The sequence below is a fragment of the Corapipo altera genome, unplaced genomic scaffold (assembly GCF_003945725.1).
Source record: "Corapipo altera isolate COAL_440 unplaced genomic scaffold, ASM394572v1 22, whole genome shotgun sequence".
In the NCBI taxonomy this organism is placed as follows: domain Eukaryota; kingdom Metazoa; phylum Chordata; class Aves; order Passeriformes; family Pipridae; genus Corapipo; species Corapipo altera.
In genome coordinates this window covers 164,812-174,372 of record NW_020884886.1, presented here as the reverse complement: position 1 = coordinate 174,372, position 9,561 = coordinate 164,812, and positions in this window count along the sequence as shown.

The following is a 9,561-nucleotide window of genomic DNA, read 5'->3' as shown; positions in this document are numbered from 1 at the left end:
ATAACACACAGATTTGGTAGCTTTGACTCAGAAAACTGGAAATAACTTTAAGCAGCAATCCCACCCTAGTATGTGCAAGCATAAAATTCTTGAACTCTGCTTCACAATTGAAAAATCAGCATGGATGACAAGCAAATCCCACAATTCTTGAGTAGTAGTAACAGTACCAGTGCAGCGAACCCCAAAGAACCTCATTTATAAACTCAGATGTGACTATTCTAGATGCTGTACAACGAAAAATATCCTGTGTCAAAGAGTTTCATGTGCAAGTGCAACATGAAACACAGAAGGATACAGAGAGGAAATATGAGAAAATAAACAGGTAACTGGTGTGACAGCATTAGTATGCCAGCATATCGACTGGTCTGCTCCTGGGGGGAGGCAGCACAGGAAAGGAATGTTAATGACAAGCCAACAGGAAGATGATGATGAATCTCAGTAAGTAATTACAAGATGGAAAAAGGGTAGACTAGACAAAAGCCACTGAGAAATCTAATGAGTAGCCAAAGGAGGCATCACAGGTCACTTAAAAGCAAGAGTCAGTCACTAATTTTTCCCTGCCTTGAACTTCTTGTGTGACTTCAGACAAAGCACACTGGTCAGGATTTCCAGAAGTAGCTTCAGCAACTCATTCTTTTAGATGTCTAGTCCAAGGTCCTTGAGAAGCACTTGACTTTCAGAAAGCATGTATCTCACCTGCTTTGGAAAATCAGCTCTCTTTATGTGGCTTATGTTGGACACCAACACTCAGCTATTCACCCCAAAATCTCAAGTCACTTTTAATATTCTTGGCTTATATAACACTTTGAGATTCTTACTCTCTAAAAGGAAACAAAAATACTCACCTGAGTTGATTGTCTCACTGTACTAGTTACTGAATGCATGCATAAAGTGATGGATGAAAGGCTACCAAAAAGTGAATGATTATGAACATGCATTTAACCACTGATTGCAAAAGGCTGGAATATGTCTCTGAACAGTTACACTGGAAAAGGTAAGTAACATGCTAAGGCTACACAACATATATAGATATACAGACAAATAAGGCCCTTGTCAGCTAGAATGTTAAGGACAAATGAAAGTGAGCCCAAAGACCACACGTAGTAAACTTTCTAGCTAAAGCTGAAATTTTGAATCTGTTTATCCCATAAAGTAAAACATGTTATTTCCCAGGGGATTAGAGAAGAATAGAACTGCCATTCTCCAGTCAAATCAGGACACCAATACGGATGAGAGAAGATTTATAAAACATTCTGTCCTAGGGAGTCAGTGCCATGTGAACATCAAAGAAATTCTTCTATGCTACTTCTCCATCCTGCTTTTAAACTAAATGCTAGAGAAGATTGCTGCACATTACTTATGTTTCTCATATGAGTAATAAAGGAGTAATCACACAAATTTACAACATTACTAAAGCAATTATAGCTAAATTATAAGCCAAGTCTGTTTTATTAATGGCTACAACTCAGAACAATTCCATAATCTCTTCTGCTGCTAGAGGAGCTTACAAATCCAATGACTGAGTGCCCTGTAATCTGTCCATGAACTGATAAATCTTCAGACCTCAAAGGGGTCTCTGCTGCCATGCCCACATGATGGGGAAACCAAGTGCCCAACTCATCACTGAGACCTCTGGCTTGGGAAGGATGATCCCGAGTAACTGAATGGACAATACCCAGCAGAGCATCTCCCACCACACTGCAGATCTCACTGCCAAGCATATCCTGGGCTGCATCAAAAGAAGTGTGACCAGCAGGTTGAAGGTGATTCTCTCCCCATACTCTGTTCTTATGAGATCCCACCTGGAGGAATGTGTTCAGCTCTGGGGCCGCCAATATGAGAAGGACATGGACCTGCTGGAGCACATCCAGAGGAGGGCTATGAAGATGCTCAAGAGGCTGGAGCACCTCTCCTAGGAAGACAGGCTGAGAGAGTTGGAGTTGTTCACCCTGGAGAAGAGAAGGCTCCAGGGAGACCTTGCAGCACCTTCCGCTACATAAAGGGCAGTTTATGAGAGAGCTGTAGAGGGACTTTTGACAAGGGCATGTAGTGATAGGACAAGGGAGAATGGCTTTACACTAAAATAGGGTAGTTTTAGATTAAATGTAAATAGAGGGAAGAAATTCTCCCCTGTAAAGGTGGTGAGGCATAGGAACAGGTTGCCCAGAGAAGTTGTGACTGACCCCTGCACGGAAGTGTTCAAGGCCAGGTTGAACAGGGCTTTGAGCAACCTGGTTTAGTGAACGGTGTCCCTGCCCATGGCAGGGATTTGGAACTATATGATCCTTAAGATCCCTTCCAACCCATGATCTCATTACATAAAACAGATTATTGCTGCCCCACAGGTTCCCTGTCACGTGACTCAGAACTTTGCATTACAAGAACAAGCAACTCTTGGTGCTGGAAGAATTGTTTCACTTTGTTGAACTTCACATGGTATTTTCCTGCCACGTTTTAGAAGATTTATAAAACATGTATTTTCATTTCAGTAAACACTTGCACTTCTTTGCTGGCACAGATTCTAATCTTTTTACGAGCACCGAGGAATGCATTTTCACAACAAGCAATGCTTATAGGAAAAGATTGGTACAATGGGGCATAAAGAATTAAAAAGATTGTGAACTGCACTCCGTGAACTTGTTGCTCTTCTGTCTCAGGAATTTCCTTGGCTTGCACCTGGCATGACATTTACTTGAATTACCTTATAATGAGAGAGGAGATGATGCATCGAATAGCTAATTGACTCACAGCCAATGAATCAGTAAAAGGTCAGCCTTATACCATACATAGGCACCATAAAATCTTCATCCTAATGTTAATGAAGTCAACATCAAAAGTCCCATGGACTTCAAAGTGTCAGGGAGGAGGCTTTTACTCATGAGATATCCAGCTCACCTAGTGGAAGACAACTCTGCCATCATCATTAATAACATAGGCTGCTTATAGAGTAATTTTACTGCTAGTCTAGCTGTTGACACTTTGGTCATGGAGCTGTATGTGGTGGAACATAACATGAGGCCCAAAAGGCCTCAGGATTCTGCAGAAGGAGCTAAAAAATGCCAAAGCAATGAAATAAATATATCTACTGACTTTATTTCATATAGTAGCACATTAAAAAAAAAAAAAAAAAAAAAAGAGCCTAAAAGGTTTGGAAAGAACACTGTATTACACGAATATTTTATTTCTTTAACCATTTTTTCATCTTTCTGCTTCTTCTGTAACATATTGCATGAATCTGTTTCAGATTTTACTTGCATCCCTCAGGCTGAATTGACTTGATCATTATCTACAAGAGGAGACATCTGTGCAGATTATTAAGCATGGCTGCAGGGTCTGAAATTGTTAATTAAAATATAGATGAGAAAAAGAAAACCACCAGCAATTACATCACTGTCTCTAGGAACCATGACTTCGTTCTCTTAGTACTACGACCTGGGGATTTACGACTCTTATCAGAGGCTTAGGAAGCACTTAGGATGAAACAAAGATTAGCGTAACCTTCTTACCTGTTCTGCCATCAAACCAGCACTTATCGGGGAAAGTTTCCTTGAGTGTGATCAACCCAGTGCAAGAAACCACCCAACCGACCCGGAACGCGCTTCTCGAGGCAATTGCACCACCTGCAGACTGCGCTTGGAGCAGCGGCGGAGCAGGGATGGAGCAGGGACAGAGCAGGGATGGAGCAGGGACGGAGCAGGGACGGAGCAGGGACGGAGCCGATCCCGCTCTCGCAGCACTCGGATATGCGAGGTGGGCAGCCCTGGACCAGCGGGCTCCGTCAGGGCTGTCCATACCACCTCTGTCCATCTCAGCCATACCAAACATCCCCCACCCCCCATTTCTATGCCTTCCTGGATAATACTTGCCCCATGCTTTCTGTTTTCTCACTCAGTTGTTTCCCAGTCCTTCCCACCCGGTCCCTGCTCCTCTCCATCCCGTTCATCCGCTTTGGGACACTCTTTCCTTCCCACTGCCCCAGCTGCTCCCTGCACGGCCCCTCCAGGAAGCTGGAGGTGGGTGATCCCAGGGTACGAGCGCACTGTTCCCCGCTGTGCTTTCTTGCACTTATGGTGCTTCTCAAGGCGCCGAAAGGGTGAGAGCACCCCCTTCAGGGACACACCACTTCTCAGCTGAGCTAATCAAAAAATTAGTATTGTTTGCTGAACCAATAAATAGCAAATTGATGACTGATGGACATCTGTAGACTGGTGAGTGATAATTAGATTAAGTTAAATTACATAACTACATTAAATACTCTCCACCCATGAGCTGGGTATGCCCACACTCAGGATAAAGCCTTTCTGTGTACAACATGAAAAATTGATTTTCTGCTCCAGGAGACTGCAAGAGGAGATCAAGCCTTCCTTTACCCATCTGGCTCCTAAGCCATCTTTTCCTACAGTTTTTATTCACCATGACAGCTTTTAAGGAATGGAAATGCTACTCTTTCTTTTTGAAAATGTGTCTATCACAAGCTTTACTGGGATCAGGAGTGCACATTGTGTATGAGTATCTGAGAGGGATGAGCTAAGGGGAATAAGTGAAACTTTGTGACTTTTTTCTACTTTTTTTGAGGAGATCTGTCTTTGAAGTTTTTTGATGTAGGGAATAGAATTGTTACCGAATTGATGTGATACCTTCCCTATACACCCTAGTTGCTGTCCTATTTTCTCTTGTCCTGGCCAGAGCAGGGCTGGCCTTAGCTCCCCTCTTCTTCCTCCAGCCCATGAATATTTCTTCCACCCTTCCTTTAGGAAGAACTGAATGACACTTCTTTGGTTTCAGTAGTTTCCAACATGCATCCATGCTGTTAAATTAAAAGAAGGCCTTTATATATAAAGGCTTTGGAAGGAAAGGGGAAGATGTGGTCTGACTGTTTCTGTTGTGTCATTAATGTTAAAATAAAACAGGATGAGATGAAACAGTCACCAGCATCTGGACCTGTTGCCTGAGAAACCATTACTAGTTACCAGAAGAAAGGAATTCCTTGGTAACAACAATTTTGGAAACCAGAAGGAAGTTGTGCAACTGTCAGCGGCAAAGGCGGCAGTTCTAACACAGCAACAGGGCAAAGACGTGACCTGAGTAATAACAGCTCATCAAGATGTGTCTGGAACCCTTGTTATTACAGCCCCGGGTAACCAGTCAGGCCCTCCAGGCTGCAGACAGCCCAACTACATAACTACCAGGAATGCCATCACAGGGTATTTTTTATTTTTATAGTGCTTAAAAATCCTTAAAAGGGAGTAACAATCCTATGAAGAGGGTAATTACTATTTTCTCTACTTGACAAACCAGGAAAATGAGATTTGGAAACTTTAACTGACATATGCAAAATACTCCATGTTATGATTAAGAGATCAGAGCTCCTACCTTCGGGGTCAAGCTGCTGAATTACTTTATGTTTATATTATGTAAATTGGATTATTTTAAAAGAAGATTTAGAGTGAGTCTTGACTTCTAAATTTCCCTTCTGGTTCTGTCACTTGTCTATTTATCAAAATGCAAAAGTCATATGTAAACCAAGCCACACCTGCTTTACACTTATGATTGCAGCCTTTAATCTGCTGATGACTGGGAAGCTTTCTGAGTGCCTACAATGAAAATATTTAACAGCAAATATCATTGCCATTATATCTACTTTTCTATTTATATAGAAGTATGAACATCAACAATTGGGAAGTTTACTCAGGAGTGACAAAGCAGAAGGAAATGGGGAAAGGGACTTTACAGAGTTTCTCATTCTATTGAGATATGGTAAAGGGGAGATATATTTCTGATTTTACCTGGAAACAAAGCACATCCTATTCCCTATACCTATTGCACTACAAGATTTGAAGCAACATCATTGAACATTCTGTTCTATGAGCAGCAAGAATTTTTGGTTACTACATGCAGGGGAGAAGATTCGTGCGGCTCTGAACCCCATGACACTCACATGATAATATGGAGTTTCTATTTTCTTTTATTCTAAATATAGACTATATGGACTACTCTAATATATTCCTGTATCCTATAAGACCACGAAAAATATCTGCCCTTTTGTAATTTGTTTTGTCATCTTTCTTAGAAGAACAAAATGAATTTTGATCCAATATATTCAGGACAGCTGTGTGATAAATTGCTGTCATATGGTTCTAGTTCTGAATGCATAATCCAAACATCAACAGTTTCTTCACAGAGAGGCAGGAATTCTGTACTAGCCCATTTTTTTGACCTGCCATGCAATTTTCAGGCTGATACAGTCTATCAGCACCTGTACACGTTATCTTTTGATGCAGTGAAAAATGTACAGCCCATACTTTTCATGTAGAGCTCCAGTACGGTCATGCATCCTGTGACCTGAGACGGTCCACAGAAACTCCAGGCTCCGTTCAGTTACATCACTGTCAGCCTGGTGAGGATTTGGGAAAGAAAAAGCATCCTTCAGGCAGACCTGGGAAGAGTTGTGCATCTTCAGAGGCAAGGTGAAACTTGCCATGACGTGTGACTGGGATAAGCACAGCATGTGGGTTTGTTGCAGATCTGACACACAGAATCGCATTAGCCAATGCCAAGATGAGTCCCAGGATTTTGCAGCGTTAGCAAATGATTACTGTAAAAGTAAACATTGGCTAACTTGGGGCTCATGTATGCCTGTGAACTTTTGAACTAGGGTAGTAGGGTATTTCGGTATATCCACAGACAAGGACACACAGAATGATAAGCAAGGAACTATATATTCAGGGTGATTATTTCTCACCACTCAAACACCAAGACAAGGGTAAAGAGACATTGTGTTCTAGGAAGTGGACACCATAAATTACTACAAGATTTGTGGTGATAACTTCTACGGCCACAGTCAGGGTGGGAAGCTCTACTGATGATTATGACTCATCAGGAACTGAAAATTTTTTACTGTGAGTTGGCATAATGATAATGTAAAAGTAAATGTTCTGAAGACTGAGAAACGCAATAAAAAGATTCTTGGTCTGAGGTGTGAGCCTCTGACTGTGATCAAGATCTCAAGGAGGAATTCAAAGTGCTACAGACAAGGAATTCTTCTTAGCACAATAAAATGTTAAACATATTTTCGTAACTTTTTTTCTGCCCAGTAGGTAATCTGCAATGAAAATGTAAGAACTGAGGGCCTTCCAATACTTTTGGGCGAATTTCCTACCCAAAGAGCCTCTAAATGCCATTACATTTCCCCTTCTTCTAGGACAAAAGACATGAGCAGCTTTTAGGGGACACACATACTGGTGGGACAGAAACAGCTGGGGCTGCATGTCCTCCTCTTGCCAGAAATTTGACTCTGCCTCATTTAGCAGGTCATCAGCATCATTCATCAGTATCATAGCAGATCATCACTCCTCAGCAACAATACAGAGTTATAAGTAACTGAGTACCTCATCCGTAGAGTTCCACTGGCAAGAAGTCCATGTGTCCATGCAGGAGCAGGTGTCTCTCAGGCAGAATATCTGTCACAGCTATCTACCTCAGGAGCATGGTTGTCCATGGTTGCACGTGACTTGCAGTCAGAATGACACAGGAAAATCCATTGAAAATGAGCTTATTCCTTTATCATAAAAAAAATTAAACCTGCAAATAAGCAATAACAAATGATTAAAAGGTCTGTAATAATCTCACTGCAGAGAAGCTGAAATCAGCTGTGGGCTGAGATGCACCGTGGCTGGAAGAGCTCACACCCCACATTCGTGGTGTGAGCCAGGCAAGTGTGGGCACTCGCTGCACGTAGCTGTGGTGAAAGCTGAAGTCTCCACCCGGAGTGCCTGCACACAACATATGGCCACCCCATGAATTTTAGTTCTCAGAAAAGAATGTGGCATACTGATATCAACTCCTTTGTGGGAGTTAGTGCAGTCCAAACAGAGCAAGGATTCAAACTTTGTCTAAACTGAGGCCTGCAATTCATACTGACACAGAAATCAGCCCCAGGGTTGGTGTAGGCATAGTGGTGTAAAAGTACCACTTGGCTAAAAGTACCACGTGGCTAAATTTCAGAAATTCAGATAACATTGTATCAGCAACAGCATTATTGCCTTCTTTTGTGACTATCACTTGCTTCCACCTGGGCTCTTCACAGTGTGCTGGGAAAGCTGTACTTGCAAAGCATTCCTAATGGAGGCAAGAGGGCAACAGGGATTTCAGTCACAGTCCTGTATCAGCAAGCACAACAGAGCTCATTCTTAACATTGAAGCCATTACTGCTTCATTATTTATTATTTCAGCAAGAATATTGCAAATATTTAGACATTACGGAGCAGGCTATCATCCAGACAAAAAAGACGTCCCTCCTAAAGCGCAAAATGAGTGTAAATTATTGACACTAGTAAAAAAGCTTATTACAAAATATCATTGGGGATGAAGACTAAAGAAGCACAGAGGGTGAGCACGTTTGTTTAGTGATTTTTACTTTCCTGTTCCTTATTGCGTTCCCACAAGAGGGGCCGCAGCGCCCGAAGCACTGTTGGGCTCTGTCACCTGCTCCCGGCTTGTCACTAGAGGGCGACGAAGGCTCCCAGACCAGAGCAGAGGTTCCCTGCAAAGCCTCGACTTCCACAGAACAACTTCTTTTCTTAAATCCTTAAATCCTGCGTTGTGAAATGGGCTCAGCCAGACCCCACGGGGAAGCAGCACTTTGGCAGCTCATAATAACTGGGAAGTTCGGTGGAACCTGCTGGTACCCTCCACCCCTCAGCACAGGACCTGCTGTGTGACCGCCCTTCCCCTCCAGTGGCAGCTGGGTTGCAGCAAGACAGATGAGCAAGAGGTATTCATTTATTACTACTTTATTATAATTTTTTTATATTCCAGTCAGGTCCCATGAGAGTGTGGGACTGGCTAGGAGAAGGAAAGAAAAATCGTTGGTTGGTTATGGAATAAGGCTTTCAATAACAATTAATGCAAACTAGATTAGAAGCACAGGAAATACCAGACTTGCCAGTTTTTCTGTGTTGATTTTCACACACTTTCTGTTTTTCCAAATGCTATATTTGTTACTTTTCCCGAAGACTCATAATGGAACGTAACATCACTGCTGTGTTGTGTGTGTATGTGTGTGTATATGCACATAAACTTATATAAACACACACATATATGCATGTTATGTACACACATGTATACACAATATGTATGTACACAAGTATATGTACATATTTGTAGTTTATACATACATATGTATGCTTATATGATGATGTATGTGTTTACATGAACTTCTAGTTCACAAAGTTGGCATTTTTCCCAGTAACTTTCTGCACAAGTGTGGAAAAAGAACAGAGAACTTGTTAACCAAAACAGGCTTATTCTAAAGCACCCTGCAGATGTTAATTTAATATATGGGCAGTTTAAGTAGAAAAGAAAATGTAGAAAAAAATTCTGTAAAAGTGCATTCGATGTTGAATAGTGACTGTTTAACTTCTAATTTAAAATCCTCCTCTGCTTTTATTTCCCCTTTTCTTTATTCAGGGTTAACTAAAATGCAATTTAATCTGTCTAAACAATATCAGCACAAATACCAAGGCCTTTTAATTTGCAAAAAACTTTACTTACAGAAAACAT